We start from the raw sequence: 18,523 nt of genomic DNA, 5'->3' as shown, positions 1-18,523 counted from the left end.
ACTTTGATGAGCTGCACGTGATAATAATATCCCTGTTTCTGAGACTTTTATTTGAGATGAAAGACCACAGCAGAGCCTGGCATGTCTGATTAGTGCCCTAAGTTCAGTGGTTATTCAGAGAATACAGACAGGGATTTATTTGGGGTTTTGTTCTCTCCCTCCCCTTTATCATTGGGTTGCTGAGAACTGAGCTCATTCTCCAATGAAGGCTTGCAGCCACTCATCTGCTCTGTGCCAAGCATGTTCACATATCGTTTTTCTTGAAACCCCTCATGAGCACACTGTAAGATGAACCACTTGTCCCCAGTTTACAGCCAGGAAAATTGAGACTAGCAGCTAGCTGGGAGCAGACTTGGATCCTATCCAAGACTCTGCTCTTTCCTCTGCATTATTAGTGACAATATTAAGTCAAGGTCAAAATCCTTTAGGAGCCACTATCCAGGATCCTTGAAATACTATTCTCTGGAATAACCATCTCCACCCCCACAAAGAATGCTGAGTTGTAATAATAACACTGATACTTCGTGTTTGTTACAGCTTTATATTTTTTGTACTCTATCACATCTCATCTCATTTAATGCTATAAGGATATATCGTAAGACCTGCAGAGCTAGGTTAGTATTCCCAATTGTTGGGAGAAAGGCATCGAACCAACAAGATAAGCAGCAGCATGGTGGGGAGGGAAGAGACCTGGAAGAATCAAGGGGTGCTGGGCTGCCTTGCTTTCCTGCCTGTGTGCATTGACTCATAACTTTACCAAGCAGATATTGGAATGTGTGGCCTGGAGCTGATGAGACAGAACTAGAAATAAATAATTGTTGCCTTTGAAAACTTGAACATTGCCATGAGGAAGAAGCAACAACCTAGTGTGTGTGTGTGTGTGTGTGTGTGTGTCTGTTTTCCAGAAGGCATATGAGAAGTGAGAGAATCCAGCCTCTAACTAGGTCCCTGATGAATCCTAGCAACCCCATAGCTCAGATTCAATTAAATTCAGAAATAGAAGCCCTGAGCAGGGTATATCATGAGAACTGGTTGTGCCTGACCAACAAACCATCCACCAAGGGCACTAATTGCCTGAAGATTTTATAACTTTTACATGAAGAGAGTGATAAGAGTGCCTGAGACTAATGATCGTCCAAGACTAAGATTCTCAAACCAGTTGGGGATCATATCACCTTCCTCAAATCAACCTCCTCCCATAGAACACATAATAAAGCTACTAGGTATGGAACACAGACCTGAGATGATGGTTGGTTGGTAGCAAGGCAGAAGCATTTTCAAGCTGGTGTCACATTTATCATCTTTGAATCTCATCTTAAGGGAATTGATCCCAAATTCTAAAGAGAGTGAATGTAAAACTCTAGGAAACTCAAGGTGCCACAAGACACTGCGTGAGCAGAGCCATGCAATGCAGAGGACTAAAAGGAGATGTGCAGCATAGTGATGGAGAGGGCCATCCCCATCCCCAGTGTGGCGATGCTGCAAGTAACATGTGGAAATGACATCAACTCAGCCTCCTTGGTGGGAGTCCTCATATGACCCAGCATTAGTGAGGATGGGGAGAGAAGAAGGGGCACAGTGGCAGTGTCTAGCTGTGACACCGGAACATTTAAGAGGCAGGGGTGTTTGTGGCTAGGAGGTAGGGCAGAGGTCAGGGAAGCAGCTACAGCTGGAGAACTTCAGTGACCTCCAAGATGGAGTGTGAGATGCTCTGAGATGATACCAGAGGGAACCCTGCCTTGGGAGATCAGCAGCTTCCCCTCTCGACCTAATTATATCTCATTCAACCTTTAAAACCTAGTTCCAAGGACGCTTCTTAAAGCATTCTTTTTTTTTTCTAGAAGTGAGTCATCCTTCTCCAAACTCCCATAGCTTCCAGTGCTCTTAACCTTATTGCACATATTATTTTCCATCTTGTACTTGAGCTGTCCGTGGTCCATTTGTCCCAATTAATTTTTCTAGTCCACAACCTGCTTCCTCTTCCTCTCTCCTTCTTACATCCGACATCTGCTTCTAGATGCTACACTCATAGGGGTAAAAGACCTCATCTCTGAGTCCTCCCCCACAACCCAGCCAAAATGCTTCACATACTATTGACATGATGATTTCATTTTTGATTGAATGACTGCACGACTAATGAAAAAGACAAGACAGAGACCCTATCAGGGAGGAAGATGGGTGCTTTTTAGTCCTCTGAGAAGGAAATCTTGGCAACTTTGTCTCCACTGCAGCCTCATTTTCCCAGGAGGGGTCAATTCGTCCTTACAGTGGTGAGCCAAGAGGAGGAGGGAGGGAGCAGATGCAAGTGCATCAGTCTGCCTTGGAGGAAATGCCCTTGACAGGGGCTGGCCCTTGGTATGTGTTATTCCAGCTGGTTCTCAGGAATCAGAGGCAGAGAAGGCAGGGAGAGACTCATCTCAGAGGCTGGTGGGTGAAGGAAAAAGGAAGAGGAGGCGGGGGCAGAGACAGCACCTCCACTGACTAATTAAACCCTTTGGTAGCTGGCCCCCACCAGCTCAAGCAGATTATCACTGCTGAATCAGCTCCCTGCCAAGGCCAGACTCACACTCCCATTTTTCCTGCTTGATTTGCCTAATGGAAGCTGACAGTGAAATTCAACCCTGATTGTCAGATTTCAGTAGGAACCTCAAGGGAGGAGAGGAAGGCAGACATTTGAAGACTAAAAATAGCACACATAATGAGATCCTTTATTTAGCTGAACCAGTTCTTTAATGACTTACCTCTCTCTCTCTCTCTCTCTCTCTCTCTCTCGCACGCGCACACACACACACACACAGTGTTGTGCACACAAACATCTGATTTTTCACTTAGGCTGGAGATCTTGCTTAGGTCCTGTAGGAAAGACAGGCCATTCATCCTGGACTGGAGAAGTCTCTGAAAGGGGATGTCATTTAATGGTGAAAATAGGAAATATTCCCTTACATTTTGCCAACCAACCAGCCTTCCCATTCCCCAATCTCTTTCAATAGGTTCATTTTCCAAAATGTGACCTAGGAAACCGTTCTAATCAGCAAATACGTGGGCAGATACTCGTGACCCTGGATGGTTCCTTACACTTCTGTGTCTCTGGTTCTATAAACTGAGATCTGGAAGGTTTGGTTAACTTTCCAAACCTGAACTTCTCATCAGAAAAATTAGCCTTAACTCTTATGAGAAGGAAACAGTATGGCACAGGTAAAGCTACTAAATACTGCCTATCACATAGTATTTGAACAATAAATATCAGCTCCTTCCTGACGCTGAAGTGTAATTTTCTATGACTACAGTGAATCGTCCGGTAATTCAAAATATCAGAGTTGGAAATATAGTCTATAAAAAAAAATTTGAATTATAGTGAAGGCAGCTGACAGTTCTGAGTGTTTGTAAGCACCAGATGCCAATCCAAGCACTTCACATGTATTAACTCAGGTAAGCCTTACCACTGATACTCCCATTTTACAGGTGAGGCAACCAAGGTACAAAGGAATTAAATAACTTACCAAAGTCATCATAGCATTAGTCAATGTTAAACATAGAATTTGTATTTAAATTGCCTTAAAAGTTGAATAAATAGAAAAGGCTTCATAAATGTTGGATATCAGTATTGTGCATTATATTTGTGCAAAAATATTTCCATAAGAATCTTCTAACAAATGACAAGAACAAAAACCTGTGTGTGCTGAGAAAAAGGGGGACTTGGACATCCTAGTAGAGGGATATAGGGCCTGGACTAGGGTACAACTCTGAAATTGAGTGCCTCCCTACATTTTCTTCCTACACACCCTACTCATCTCATACTATTCACAGCTACATGAGGGAGAGATACTAAGAGTTCAAAACTATGTAACCTCATTGTCTTGAAGATACAACTAAACATTGACCTTTGCAGTACCTAAGCCAATCCTAACACAGGCATTTTTAAGAAAACTTAAAAATCGAGGTGTGGATGCTTTTCTGAGTGTCTTTTCCCTTCAAATATAAACCATGCTTTTTCTTTTCTTATTATTTTTCCCCCACTCTAACAAAATATTTGAGTGTTAGTTGCCATTTTTAATGGCCAGTATTTCCCCTCATTTCTCATTATTTTATCCACATGTCCTGTTTTGCAGATGAGGGACCTATGATGCAGAGAATTTACATAAGTTATCCAAGATGCCAATGAAGGTAACTAAGGAAAATCCAGAGTCCAAGGCCTAAATTCTGTTCACTGTAAGATTCTCCCTCCTTGTGTACTCAACATGGAACACTAGGCACAATAAGAGCAGAAAGGTACAAAAGAAGAAAACACAGTCAGTTACTCCGGGAACTTGGAACTTATTATTCTATCTTGACTTTTTCATATTTTCCTAATATGCCCATCAGAGAGACCACACAAACTGCCATCTGAGATGCCTGCATTTATCACCAGGTACATCTTCATGGCTCTCTTGGTGTCTCCACCAGAGGTGAATCTCCACTTTGATTCTCAGGATTCTGCACAGTGAAGCAGCCCTAGCCAACCTGCCACCCTTCCCTTCCTATACTTCAAGAGGACAATATTCATAAACATTTATATTTGTGGTTGAAAAGTTTATAAACCCATGCTCTACTCATTGCCATGCAAAGCAACAAAATCACCCATTTTTTGAAGTGTCTCTGAGTAACCACTTAAATTAATACAAATATTTAACTATCATTTCAGGAGGCAGGCATGATTTTTATTAATCATTAGATTTTTATTATCAGTAGAATGTTAACTTTGATGACAGAACAATATAATAACAATCACGGCAAGAGAGATTCCCCAACTTTTGTTCACTTCATGTTCCATCTGCTCTGTGAACAAGTGACTAGAAAAGTGGCCAGCGGAGTGCTGGAGACAAGATCAAAACAGCAAGAAGGGTTCAGAATCCATGAAGCAAGCAGGGCCCAAAGAGCTCCTCGCCGGCCAAGCTCATGCACCTCTATTCAACACTTGTCACTGGCTTGGCTTCTGCTTTCTCCCTGACAAAGAAACAAAATGATCACCACCAACTTTGCCAGAGTAATCCAAATAAAATAAAAAGAATACCCACTCAAACTGGGGAAAGGGTACGGAACTGCAGTGCTGTCATTAGTGGTTGATATATTTCAACACATTGCAAAAAGATGAAAATCAGGTAAAAGTACCTTACAGACAAAACAAAAAAGGCTTCAGCCCGGAATATGCTGAAGAATATGTGTCTACAGTGGTGAAGAAGCTGGTTTTCTGAGAATAACTCAGGGCAGACTCTAGGCCAGAGGTCTAAAAGAATAGAGAGGTTGGTAATGAGAGGAGGAGCAGTTACAGAAAACTTAATTGAATGTGTGTTTTCCTCAGAACAGATATGCCATTTAACATTCCAATCTACGCTTGTCCTTTTAGAGTCGGAACAAGAGAAGTTCCAGATGCAAACCTAGAATCAGATAGACTGAGAATGAAAAAGGGGTTTGGGGGGGATACAGGAAGTGTGTTTCCAGTAAAAAACAAAAAAAACAAAAAAAACAAAAAACTGAATGTTCTAATAGATGGAATCATTGACAGGTTGGATAATTCTGAGGATACAGTGAAGATATATTATTGTTTTATTAACAGGAAAAGGGAGGGAGGGAGGGAAGGAGGGAGAGAGGGAGGGAGGGAAGGTGGGCAGGAGGAAAGAAGAAAGAGGGAAGGAAGGAAGGGAGGAAGGAAGGAAGAGAGGAATAAAGGAAGGAAGGAACTCCAAGTTGGAGGAAGAAACTCAGGATCCAAATATAAAGTAAAATAAGACAGGAGTGTTTCTGAACCATTAATAGAGTATTCAGAAAAAGAAGAGAGAAATCTATTTAATCTATATTCTAGGAAACTTTTCTCTTGAGTAGTGTGATTCCCAAGATAGAAATGTAATCCTAGTATACTATCTGTCTCTGAAGACTGAAGTTTGTACATAGTCATGATAAAGCGAATGGTTTTGTTTTGTTTTCTTTTCAGGCTTTAGAATTAATCCATAGAGAAAGTAAAGAAGCCTTAGTTTTGGTTACTGGACACCATGACTTTGTTTTTAATCTTGATCAAATAAAAGTGATGTTATAGCTTATAAAGGTTTGACAATGGGGGAGGGATGGAAAGGAAGAAGAGAAAAGGATGCAATTGCTGAAGGGCTCAGCTTCGATAGTTATGAGTCAGGAATCTGCTATCGCTAATGCAAGAAGAAACAGAGGCTTAAATCTGTTATTTAAAATTATAAGCATAACCATGAAAAAAATATAAATTACAAATATAAAAAAAATAAGACTGGAGGAGTTCCTGTTGTAGTTTATGTGGATACAACAAAAAATACAGCAGCCCTGGAAGGAGATAGAGTGAGTGACTGTCATTTTTACTTTATATATTAGGAAGTCAGTTTATGCTTTATAACTGATACATTATGAAATATTGTTACAAGCATATTATCTGGAAGAGAAGCAAAAACAGGAGGATTTAAAGACATTAACTGGTTAAGAATGAGAAGGAGAAGTCTATTTCTTTTTTGTTAAAGAACTTTTGAACTATTTCTTTTTTTTATATATGCATGTAGTGTTTTGATTAAAATTTAAATAAAAAAACCATCATTCAAGCAAATGAAAAAAAATAATTCAAGTTACACTCTCTCCTGGGAAATTGTGACTCATCTCAAGATAAGAGATTTATTTGCTTCAGAACAAATCTGAGAATCTTAAATTTTGAACAACTTGATTTTCGTAAATTAATAAAACTGCAGCAGTGATTCTAATGTTTTTCTTTTAACTTCTGTCTCACTGTATGTATGAATCGCGTGTTTTTATGAAACCTCCTCATCAAAGTTCCAAGGCACCATGCAGTCGGCTTATTAAATAACCCTCAGCTTGATTTCCCTCATAAGTCACATCTAGAGCCCCATCACTTAAGAGAAATTCATTTTCCCGCTCCATTTTTTTTCCATGTAAGCTACTGACCTTTAGATAGTATATGAGTTCATCTCATACAGAAGCTTCTCAATCTGATTTTTAATTCCCCTCCCTCCTGCTCCCAGCAATTATCCCCAACTGCCCACTCTCACCTGCTGCAGTCATTGGCAGATCCATCTTGGATTATCTGTCCTTCTCTTACTTCTTCTAAGGCCAATCATGCAACATCCTTGAAAATCACAGTAATGGCAAAAAAGGTAACTAAAGAAAAAGTTTACCCCTGCCTAGTTGTTGATTGCATGGGAAAAGAAGATACATGATCCAGAGAGCCAACATATATTGAGATGGGTGCCTCATATGAATGACCCACTAAATTCTCACAAGCAGCTCATAACACAGGTATTGCTTCCTCTCTATTATAGACAAAAAAAAAAAAAAACTTCATAAAAGTTAGGCACCTGTCCTGGTCACACTGTGATTATGACACAGTGTCAAATTTAAACTTAGATCTATCTGACTTCCTGTGTCTTCTTAAAATATAAATCACAATGTAATTACATTGTGGCTAGCTTTTTACATAAGACAGGTTACAGTGGATAACAAAATGATGTTGAATATAGTTGCATTCTAACCAGCTAGCTTGCATGCAACCAAAAACTTGGAGCTACTGCTATATGTTGGAGTCAAGGAATAATCAAAAGGGTATTGGCTTTGATCTGGTCCTATGACCAATTAGCTCTCTGGACTTGAGTTTTCTCATTTATAAAATAAAATGTTTTCACTGGGTAATTATTAAGCTCTCTTCCAACACTGAAGAATCTATTTGAAAGAAATAAAGCTCATTAAAGCTATTCTCTTATTCAGATATCCTGCAAATCACTGAAGTGAATGAGGTGGAAAAGTGGATTTAAAGTTAAACAGTAAGATAATAATTGAACTAAAAATAAAATGCACATATTATAATACTTAACTTGTTACTACTTGTCATAGAATGGATTTAATGTACTATAGTGTATTAGTCTGTTTGAGTTGCCATAGCAAAATACCACAGACTGAGTGGCTTTATCAACAATTTTATTTCTCACGGTTTTGGAGATTAGGAAATCCAAGATGAGGGTATCAAGTTTCCAGCAAGGTAGGTTTCATTCTGACACCTGTTCTCTTAGCTTGTAGAAAGCTTGCTGTGTGCTCACATGACCTCTTCTTTGTGTGTAGGGGTGGGGTGGGAGAAGAGAGAGAGACAGAGAGAAGAGAAAGTTCTCCAAAGATAGCTGGAGAGGGTTAGGGCTTCAGTGTACGAAGTGGCGGGGGGGGAGGGCGACAGCGAGGAGAGATTGTCACAAACATTCAGTCCATAACATGTAGCATTAGAAGATAATGGCACAAGTGCATTAGATTTGAATTGCCAAATTATTTCCCTTAAGAAGAGTGAAGAAAGTACCATATAAATCCCTCAGGAAAACTAAATTTTTGCCTTCAATTAACTCTAAATTAAATTTGTCATCCCTATGACAATGAGAAATAAGTGAATGATGTTCTGTAAAAAATCCTGACAATAATAAACTATTTCTTACAGCATCTCTCAATAAAAGTTGGGGCTATAATGTCAAAATCAACTCAATAAAATAATTATGCTAGGATTATGGATTACAGAATATTTTAAAATAAATGTAATTTAGTTTCTTCCAAATGTACAGAGTAATTAGAATTGGGTCAACAAAACATTGTCTAACAAAGATCCTTAGGGGACCTGCTTTAATGAATAAATAAGACATCTGTGATAAGCATGACTTTTTTTTTAAAGAAGGGGTACTTCTGCAAAGCTTGAAGAGTTGTTTGTCTCTTAAGTAGTTTAATTATTCTCCTGGGGCTTATGTTTATACAATTAATTTGCTTAGAAACACATTTTTGTTTTTGTAGGCCAATAGATTTTATTTAGAAATAAGGATGTTAATGAAGGAGACTGGCTGTATCTGATTCAGAAATTCTATGTTCCATATCTTTTACATCCAGTTTATGTAACTGGCCTCTGATGCCTGTCTTTATGGTGTAGCCAAAGGTCTTGTTGATAAAATAGCCCAGAGAAGTTCTAAGATAAATGAGATAACAGATTGCACTGATGGGGTATAGTTCTCTGGTCTCAATGCTTCTCCATAATATTAGCTAGAAATGTTCTCAGACAAGTGTTTTGTACCAGCCTCAGCATTGTATACCTCACCTCTTTTCCAAGCCAATGGACAAGTGCAGATATAAGAAGAAAAAAGAAAAAAAAATTGTGAAATTCCATTGTGTATGATTTATGGATCTCTTCGTCTCTGAGAATCTCAGAGGAGTTCTTTTTGGTAAGAGCCATAACTAATTAGAAAGTAAGGAACTATGGGAAAAATCCAAAGATACTGAAATTAGATGTCCAGTGAACTTAAACTGATAGCACCTGTATGAAATCCCCTCTTGCTGGCAGCTACACAAAATGTGGATGCATTCTTGTTATCATGTTCTTTACCTCCTAAGAGCTAGGACAGAGAGCTGAAAGCACCAACAAAAGGAGCAGGCATGCCTTTGTTTACCAAGGGATGCATTAGCAATATGTTATTGGGTGATGTTGCCTATCTTAAACCAAGGGAGCAGAATATATGATATTACCATGTTCCCAGGAGAGACATTTATATTTCTTAAATTCTGCTGAGTGATTAAATCCAAATCTAGTCACTCAAACCAAAAGCATTCGCAGATTATGTTTTCCTCCCCCTGGGTAGTTTGGCTACAATGATTTGAAGGTTTATAAAAATGCACACAGAATCACATTGTCTATTTTTACATCACAACTTTCTCATTAAGTCACATCAATGGAAATCCAGCTCAGAATCAGTATATATCAATCACTCCTAATTTCACCAATTACTCCACTCCTAGATAATTACCCAAGAGTAATAAAAGTACATGTCTACTCAAAGACTTACACTTGAATTTGCAGCTATATTTCTAATAGTTAAACACTGGAAACAACCCAAATGCCCATTCAGAGGTGAATAGATAAACAGAATGTAGTGTATCCTTATAATGATTTACTACTCATCAAGAAATAAGAATGAACTATGCATACAAACAATATCATGGACGAATCTCAAAATAACTATGTTTAGTGAATGATGGTAGATGAAACAATATCATACAATTTCATTTATATAAAACTATAGAAAATGCACACTAACTCATAGTGATAGAGAGCAGATAAAGCAGTTGCCTGGGAAGAGGATGAGTGTAGGGAGGTGAGAGATAGGTTACCAAGGGTTACATAAGCAAACTTTAGGAGATGATGGATATGTTCATTACTTTGGTTGAGATGATGATTCTATGGGTATCAAAACACCAAATTTTACATTTAAATATGTCTACTCTATTACATGTCAATTATATATCATGAAGCTGTTTTATCAGACAGAATATGTAAAGCTGAAAATGTCCTAGAAAATTCATAGAGCTGGTATTTGAGTCAATAAATTAAATTCATGTTCTAAATATGATGTTCAACAGAATGGCAATGCCCAATTAAGCTTAATAATCTAAATTTTATGATTATTCATCTCAGTCAAAAACTGAAGTTTACCTTTCTGGAAGAGAAGTATTAGCTGAGTTATCAGTGCATGCAAATTTGCGTTGGACATATCGCTCTATATACAGGTTTGAAGTACAGGTGTAGCAAAAGTAACCTGAGTTTAGGACTCAAAATAAAAAGATATCCAGTGCCACTATGACTCCCTCCCAATTTCCTTTTATGAATTAACCCGTGGGTGCTTGCTAACCTTGCTGTAAGTACTGGTTACTCTAAGGTTTCTCCGCCCAGAAATGGCCCTCGTTTTGCTCTAAGAGGATGGTGAGTGGAGACCTCAATCAACCAGTGTGCCCGGCTTTGATCAACTTGATCTCCTAATTGTCAAATTCCTGGTAAATGTCCTAGTGAGGAACATTGAGGAAGCATGTCATCCTCTCTGATCAGCCAAATTACCATCTCTGAGTTGTCAGCATTTCCACCCAGCTCCTCCTAAGGAGTTACTTCTCTCTCTCTCTCTCTCTCTCCATCAAAATTGGGCTCTCTGAGGCTCCACCTCCTTCCTTGTAGTCACTGAGATAAAGAAGGTACAGGCCTAGCCTCAACCTGTGTCATCAGCTGTCTGGACTCAGGTCCACCAGGCTCTTCCTTTTTGTTGTCATAATGCGAAGTTCAAACAGACATTACCAGAGGTAGAATGTTCTCTTGCAAAATAAAAGCTGCTATGTCGGCTTCTTGCATGGTGCCCTTCTACTGGTTTCTCAAAAGCAAAATATCAGGGACGTGGCTACCCCTGACCCACTCCTCCCAAAAAAACTTGGCGTATTACTGCTGTTCTGAACCCATTTTTCTTGCCACCTTTGTCCTGCCTTCCCAACTGTCTCACTCATGGCTCATGGGATTCAGAATAGATCCCCATCTTTCTCTGATTTGAGCAGAGAGGGATGCTAATTTCAACTGGTTATTGAAGCCAGTTCTTTTTAAAGGAGTCTGAAGCTTTCTCAACTCTTTTTTTTTAGGTCAGTGAGAAACATAAAAATATAATTACTTTCTATCCCCTGCCACCTGGTTTCAAGGTAATCAATTTTTCCACAACTACTTCCATTTAATATGAATTTACCACATTCTGGGCATTGTACTGAGTTCTTTGCATGACATACCTCCTTAAATCTCCTTTAATTCTCAAAACTGCCTTTCATAGTAGTTATTGTATTCTTCCTGTGTATAGTGCCTGTGTCCATGGAGGTTAACAAATCTGCCCAAAGCTACAGAGCTAACAAGTGACCAGTGACCAAGTGACTTTAGGTCCAGTTTTTCTTCTCCTCCCTTGATACCATAATGCCTTGATTCTTAAAGATCCTTTAATGGGGGAGATTTCTATCATTATTGTGACTCCCATTCCCAATTCCCAATTCACTAATATCTGAACTTAGTCTGTGGGACTTCTTCAGTTGGCTTTCCTACTGCCTGGGCCTTCCTGAGATTTAGAGGCACAAGAATGTGGGGCCTGGGGTCATTATTCAACTCAGAGCTTTACTCAGAGGTGAAAAGCATTACTAACTAAACAAAACTAAACCACTAAAGGCCAATGAGCTCTGCTGGTATTTAATAAAGAAATTATCAGTAACCTGAAGCCCTTCAAGCGGACCAAAAAGAACTTTCATATTTTCATACTTTTTATTCTTGGCATGAGAGTGAGTACTTGCAAATATGTGTTTCTCTAAAAATACCCAATAATTAAAACCTCATATCAATCAACTTGCATTCTCCACAATCATTCAACACTTGGAAGGATTGACCACATTCCATTTTTAGCTACCATGAATGTATTTAAAAAAAAAAAAAAAAGGCTAAGTTTGTATGAATCTTGAAAAGACATCCCACTCTGGCCCTTTTAACCAATTGAGTCCATACATCACATGTCCTTCCAGGTGACAAATCTGAGTACCTAAAGCTGTGAAGCCTTTTATTGCTATTGCTTATACTAGGCCTTCCTTTCTGCTGACCCACTCTCCCCCAAACCCTATTGTTACCAGCTCTACTCTGTGCTCCTAGTTTATAGCCCTGTCTTTATTCCTGCTCTGGCTCTTAAACTTGGGTTTGTCCTTGGTTTCTCCTGACATTTGATGTAAACAGTCTTCAACCACTGTGAGTTGGCTTCCCTCCCTGCCTCATTACTAGTTTCCTGGTTCTGACACCTAACATCCAGAGAAAGGCAGCATTGGTCCTCCTGCAAAAAGGATATTAGGCAGGTAATTAGAGTTATGAGTGTTTGCACATTCCATCTAAGTTTGTATTTTCTATCAGGTCGTGTGAAATATGTATGTTCATTTTCATGCCTATTTAACACAAAACTCCCTATCTTTGGGGGTAATGTGCCATTTTATCAGTAGTTTTCTATCATGTGAAGATCATAACATCCTAATATTCTCGGCTCTGCTCCTCAATTCTCTAGGGAATTTCTTTTTCAGGTATTAATCTTGGGAGCAGCGCTCATTAATATGATAAGACTCTCTGGTTTTAAATAGCTCTTCAGACCCAAACAGGCCATAATTGAATGGAAGCTTTAATTGTTTTTTCTTAGCAAACAATCAGACTGAGAGAGCAAGGACGCTGCAGACAAAACACCACTGCTCCACTCAGGAATGAAAGCACGTGTTTCCATTCACTAATAGGCAGAAATGTCACTAGATCTCGGAAAGGCTGACTAGGGACTCAGTTTAGAGAGAGCTATTGAATTCCCCCTTCTGGCTGGCAGACAGCTCAGTCCCATGGTTCACTCTTCTCCTGTCACTCCAATTGATTTGCCTTCAAGGTGGTCATTCAGAGGGAGTAAAAGAAAAGGCCACCACTTGCCATTTTAGGCCCAGAGATTTAGCTATGACTCTTGTCCAGCTACAACTTTCAGAGGCTCCAGCAAACGGATGGCATACATGTCTTAGTCTTTTGTTCACGTTTAGTGGAATCCCCTTACAGAGAGATAATAACTGCCACCCCTCAAGAAAAAAGAAAAAAACACACACACGCACGCACACACACAGCCAGTGGCATGGGTTTGATGGATCAGTAGCTGGCCCTCGATCAGCAAATTTCATTTTCTACTATGCATCAATTCAGTAAACCATGTTTTTAAGCTTATTGACAGTCGTCATCTACTCTGCTTTATTACCTGCTGCCTGACTTTGCTCTCTTCCTTCAATGGCACTTAATTTTCAAGCTATCTGCATTCCATTTGAAAAACAGTAAATCCTAAATTTTTAACTTTTTGTTGTTGTTGTTATGAGACAATGGGAGAGGGCACATCTGTATGCTGTACACATTATGTTCTCTACCATTTTGGAGACTTACAATCATAGAAATTGTTTAAAATCTGGTTTCAGAGGAGACACGAATATTTAGCATGGAACAGAATGTAAGACTGGACACATTTCTAGCTTCACTAAGTCAGATCTCCAGACTTGTCTCCTTGCTATGGGAAAAGAATTCTAGAACATCCCACATTCCTAGGTCCATGGTAGGAACCAAAACATGTTTAAAGCTAAGTGTCTCTGATTTTGGAAGGAGCCATGTCCAAATTCACTTCTACCATGACCATTAATTATGTAAGATCAATTGTCCATGTTACAGTGTGGTAGAGACTGCTAGAAGTTTACCAAAATCAGTATCTCTTCTCTCTTGGATATATTGTTCAGTGCTCATGCAGGAAAATAGTTACATTTATGTAATTGGTCACTTCCGATATTTACAGTGTTCTTCCATTACCATTTCATGCTCCCTTTGTTTTCAATCAAGTCCCAGGCTAGATAAGGTATTGACCTTGTGTGGTGATGTGAACCTTCATTCCTGAAAGGACTGAATATTAAGTGGCTTTGCTTTCATTTGATTGGTATAGTTTTACATTCAACAAAGAACTCCAGAGAACCCCAAGTTTGAAGCATTATCTGAAATGACACCACTATGTAGCAATGGGTAACCCCATTTACCCTAAATAATCAATATCTACACTTTAGCCACCAAAATAAGCGATCTCCGTACCTGTTGGTCCAATGGCTTAAACAGCTCTAAAATGGCCAAGTAGTAACCTAAAGTTTAAGTTCCTATTTAATGGAACTCTAGCTGTACACTCTGTTGGAAGCATTCCTCCTATGGAAATTAGCCTAAAATGGCAAGAATGGGAAGCAAAATATCTGCAAGTTGATTATTGGGTATATTTAACTAAGAAAGAGCACCATATATCAGTTACTTATTGAAAGTATATTTAACATCAGGTTTTCAGAGTACTTTCCCCCAACTGGCACTATAATGAATTCTTAAGTAAGCCATATACCTATACATCTGACCAGCCGCTTCTGTGTAATGTGATACTAGTAAAGTCCATTGTCACACTTATTTTGCTGTGAAATATAGGTTCCTTCGTCAGAAGTGATTTTGTATAGGATATAATGACTGAGAATAAGGTATTCATGGGTATTGGTGCTGGCAGAAGCATTGAAAGAAAGGAAGGGAAGTATGGATCTATTCTAGTAAGAACAAATCATGGCCTTCTTCATGTTGGAAGGGTACCAGTGCAATCAATTTATCACCAAGCAGCTGGCTGTTCCCTGTGAAGAAAGGTACCAAAGCAGGATTGTTGTTGGAAACTTAGGTCCTCAGACTATATTGGTGAGCTAATTCATGGCCTTTATTTTGCCCTTGTGGGAACTTTGAATATGAGCCCATTGTGAAAGCATGAAATGGCTGGGAAAGACTGATATGTATCATGTGTCATGACACTGACACGTGTCATCTTGTCCATGTGATTATTGAGAGCCTACTTGTCAGGGGAGACTGTTGTTTAGCATTAACATAGAATATAAGTATGTTGACACACTGTATATCCAAATCTTGTCCCCAGATTTATTGTTGGCACTTTTCCAATTCTGTGCTTTCCATTTCCTGACTGTCTAGCCAGACACTTAGCCACTGCACATGAATCAGGGTACATCCAAACTGCTGATCTTTCTGTCCAATCAAGATGGAAAATCATATGACTGCCCAAATATTTGCCTTTGGGGAAGATTTTGCTTTATTGGTATCTTTCAAGAATACTTCCGATCAGGGCTGTAACACCATAGCAGTTCATTTCAGACTGGTGAGTGCACACTGTACAGAGCAATTGTAAACCAGTCCCAGGATATTTCTTTTTCAGTAAACCAGCCATCTCTGAGGCCAGAGATGTGAGTTAAGGCGAAATAGTTTCCAGGAATAGATCAAGTATGAATCTGGTAGATCAGTTAACAGCCAGTTTCTAGTTGGTAGAATAGGAGATGCTTTGGTGCTCTGCCCAGATCTCCTCAACACTCACCATTTTGCTACCTTCCAGCAGTGTTGTGCTGCAGTCACCAGTGATTCTTCATTTGAGGGCTTTCCGAGGGCCTGTATACATGGAAGGCCAGAGTGCAGAAGAGTTAACACCTCTAGGAATAGCCTGCAGGCAATGACAATTGGGAGTTAGAGAGTAAGTATAGCAGCTTCCTCATCCCTTAAATAAGATGTTCTACTCTATCTCCTAAAGAGCTCCAGTGGAATTAACCACTACGGGTTGTTCATTAATGTACCCATATTAACTTCTTTCTCTTCTCTACCTCACATCTTCATTTCTTTGCCAGTTCTTTCTGGGATCATCTTTCAAATAAACCACACATACTCAAATCCTGTCTCAAGGTATGCTCCTTGGTGAACTAAGGCCATGACATACAACTCAAATCACATGGTAACGTGATGTCACATGCTCATTTTCTTTTCAGAAAAACAAAACACTACAAAGAACACCTCCTGTGCTCTATTTCCCTTTGTGTTACCTGCAATGACAATACCCAATGAGACATTAGAAACTACATGATAAAGAGACTTGTCAGCCTGGGTGCCTGAGTGACTGTATGGAACTCCCCCTTTCCCAGTAGCCTTGGAATTTAATTAAAGTATTATGTGAATAAGAAATATTCTATTTCCTTGAGCCAAAGTATAGGTTTTGTTTTTTTTTTTTTTTGTTTTTTTTTTTTACCTTCAGTGACATATATATATACCTCAAGATTATTAGTTTGAATGGAAAAAAAGGAAAACAAAAAACAATGAAAAGATTTTCAGGGAAATCAGATCACTAAACTAAGCTTGATTTTGTTATCCTAGACCCCTAATTTTCTTCACATTAAAGCTGCTCAAAAACAAAACAAAACAAACAAACAAACAAACAAACAAACAAACAAAACCAGAGGAAACAAATCTATAAAAGTTTATTAAATTTAAGCCTAGCCAGCACTTACTGGTCACCTCAAAGTTATGCAGAATCATTTTGTTCTGAGGAAAACTGTTCACATACCATGTAGCCTTTGCCCACTTTACCAAGAGGAAATCTGTTCTCTTCCCCCAGTATTTTCTACTTAATTTGCTTTCCTGCCAGGGAAATGTTTTTATCAGCCACCTAGAGAGGATGTCTTCAAATATTTCACTCCCTCATTTATCCCTGGATTGCTCATACCCCACTGACAAATTTAAATCATAGGTTGGAAGTCCCCCATTGTATAAATAGATTAATGACAGAATAAATGGAAGTTACAATTCCAGTAATTGTGAAATAGTTTATATCTGATTAAACTTCATGCAGATAATGATGATAAATTGAGACAAACAAAACAAACAAAGAACAACCTTTCAGATGCCACTGGAAAACAATCAAAATTGGAATGGATTCAGAGAGAAGATTTTGGGCTTCCAGAGTAGCTGAAAATTTAGGGAAGAAAAAAATGTTTAAAAGGAAGGATCCACAGAAAGAGAAGTCCCTGAATCTGCATGTAAACTCCTCTCAAATTCTTGACTGACATCTGAATTATTGTCAATGCGGGAAAGATGCCAAGACATCCAGCAGAGAGCAACAGCTGGAAAGTTGAAAAACTTAAACAGAGATTTAAGATGTGACGTACTTCAGAAGAGTTCAGAGCTTGAATTCCACCAAGTTAGAGAATATTGGTAAACGCCTTGGACTTTCTTCTCATTTCTAAGAAGGGCGATGCCTTACATATATAGACTAGTTCCCAGGACTGAGGATTCATCCCAAGACTAAACGAAACACTGAAACAGATCCACCCTCACAAGAGATAAAATGAAACAACCACAAGTTCAAGGTAATTAGCTATTAATTATATCACTCTTTAGAGCAAAAACCAACCCTTCCAAAGAAGATTATAGAATCCATAGTTTCCACTGCATCCACAATGTCCAGTACACAATAAATAATTAATTAATGGACATAGAAAGAAGACTGAAATGTGAACCATAGTCAAGAAAAAAAAAATCAGTCAAAAACTAGAACCATAGATAACTCAATGTTATAATTAACGAATAAGGACATTTAAGCAATAATTAAATGTATAATCCAGGATATAAAGTAAAAGGTGGTTATAATTAGTAAATGGAAGAGGACTACCAATAGAGAAATGGGAGCTATAGAAAAAAGAACTGAAATTAAATTCTAGAACTTTAAAATATAACATTAGAAATAAAAATTTCACTGGATAGGCTTGACAGAAGATTAGCTACAGTAAAAGAAAGTCACTGTTAATTTGAAAGATAACAAAAGATTGGAAAAAAATTGAAATTCTCAGAAACATGTGGGACAATATCTAATATTCTAATATATGTGTAATTGGAGGTCCTGAATGGGAGGAAAAAGCCAGAAAATATAGATAAAGAGGTAATTGTTGACTTCTTAAAATTTGGTGAAATCATTAACTTACACATCTAAGAAATGCAGAGAACCTTCAGCAGGCAGGATAAATAAAAAGATGACCTAAGTACATCGTAGTTACATGGCTGGAAACCAAAGATAGAGAAAATGTCTTCAAAGTAGCCAGAGAGAAATGAGGTATTATATACAAGGGAACAATGATGCTATTTTAAATGATTTCCCTTTTGGAACAATGGAGATTAGGAGATTATGGAACTATCTACCTAGAATTCTATATCTAGGAAATATTCTTCAAATATGAAAGCAAAATAGACATTTCACATAAACAATATTTGAGAGAATACATT

The 18,523-nt window shown here is 38.5% G+C and overlaps 1 long non-coding RNA gene across 1 annotated transcript; it reads right to left on the bottom strand.

Moving 5' to 3' along the window:
* Positions 1 to 4,675: 4,675 nt before the first annotated feature.
* LOC120591643 (uncharacterized) lies at positions 4,676 to 7,287 on the bottom strand. Its single transcript, XR_005649938.1, has 2 exons — positions 7,056 to 7,287; positions 4,676 to 4,983 (listed from the first exon to the last, which is right to left on the bottom strand). It is a non-coding gene; the product is annotated as an uncharacterized LOC120591643 (long non-coding RNA).
* Between the last annotated feature and the right edge of the window lie 11,236 nt (positions 7,288 to 18,523).

Source organism: Pteropus medius, unplaced genomic scaffold (assembly GCF_902729225.1).
Source record: "Pteropus medius unplaced genomic scaffold, Ma_sr-lr_union100, whole genome shotgun sequence".
NCBI lineage: Eukaryota > Metazoa > Chordata > Mammalia > Chiroptera > Pteropodidae > Pteropus > Pteropus medius.
This window is presented reverse-complemented; position numbering and strand designations above follow the sequence as displayed.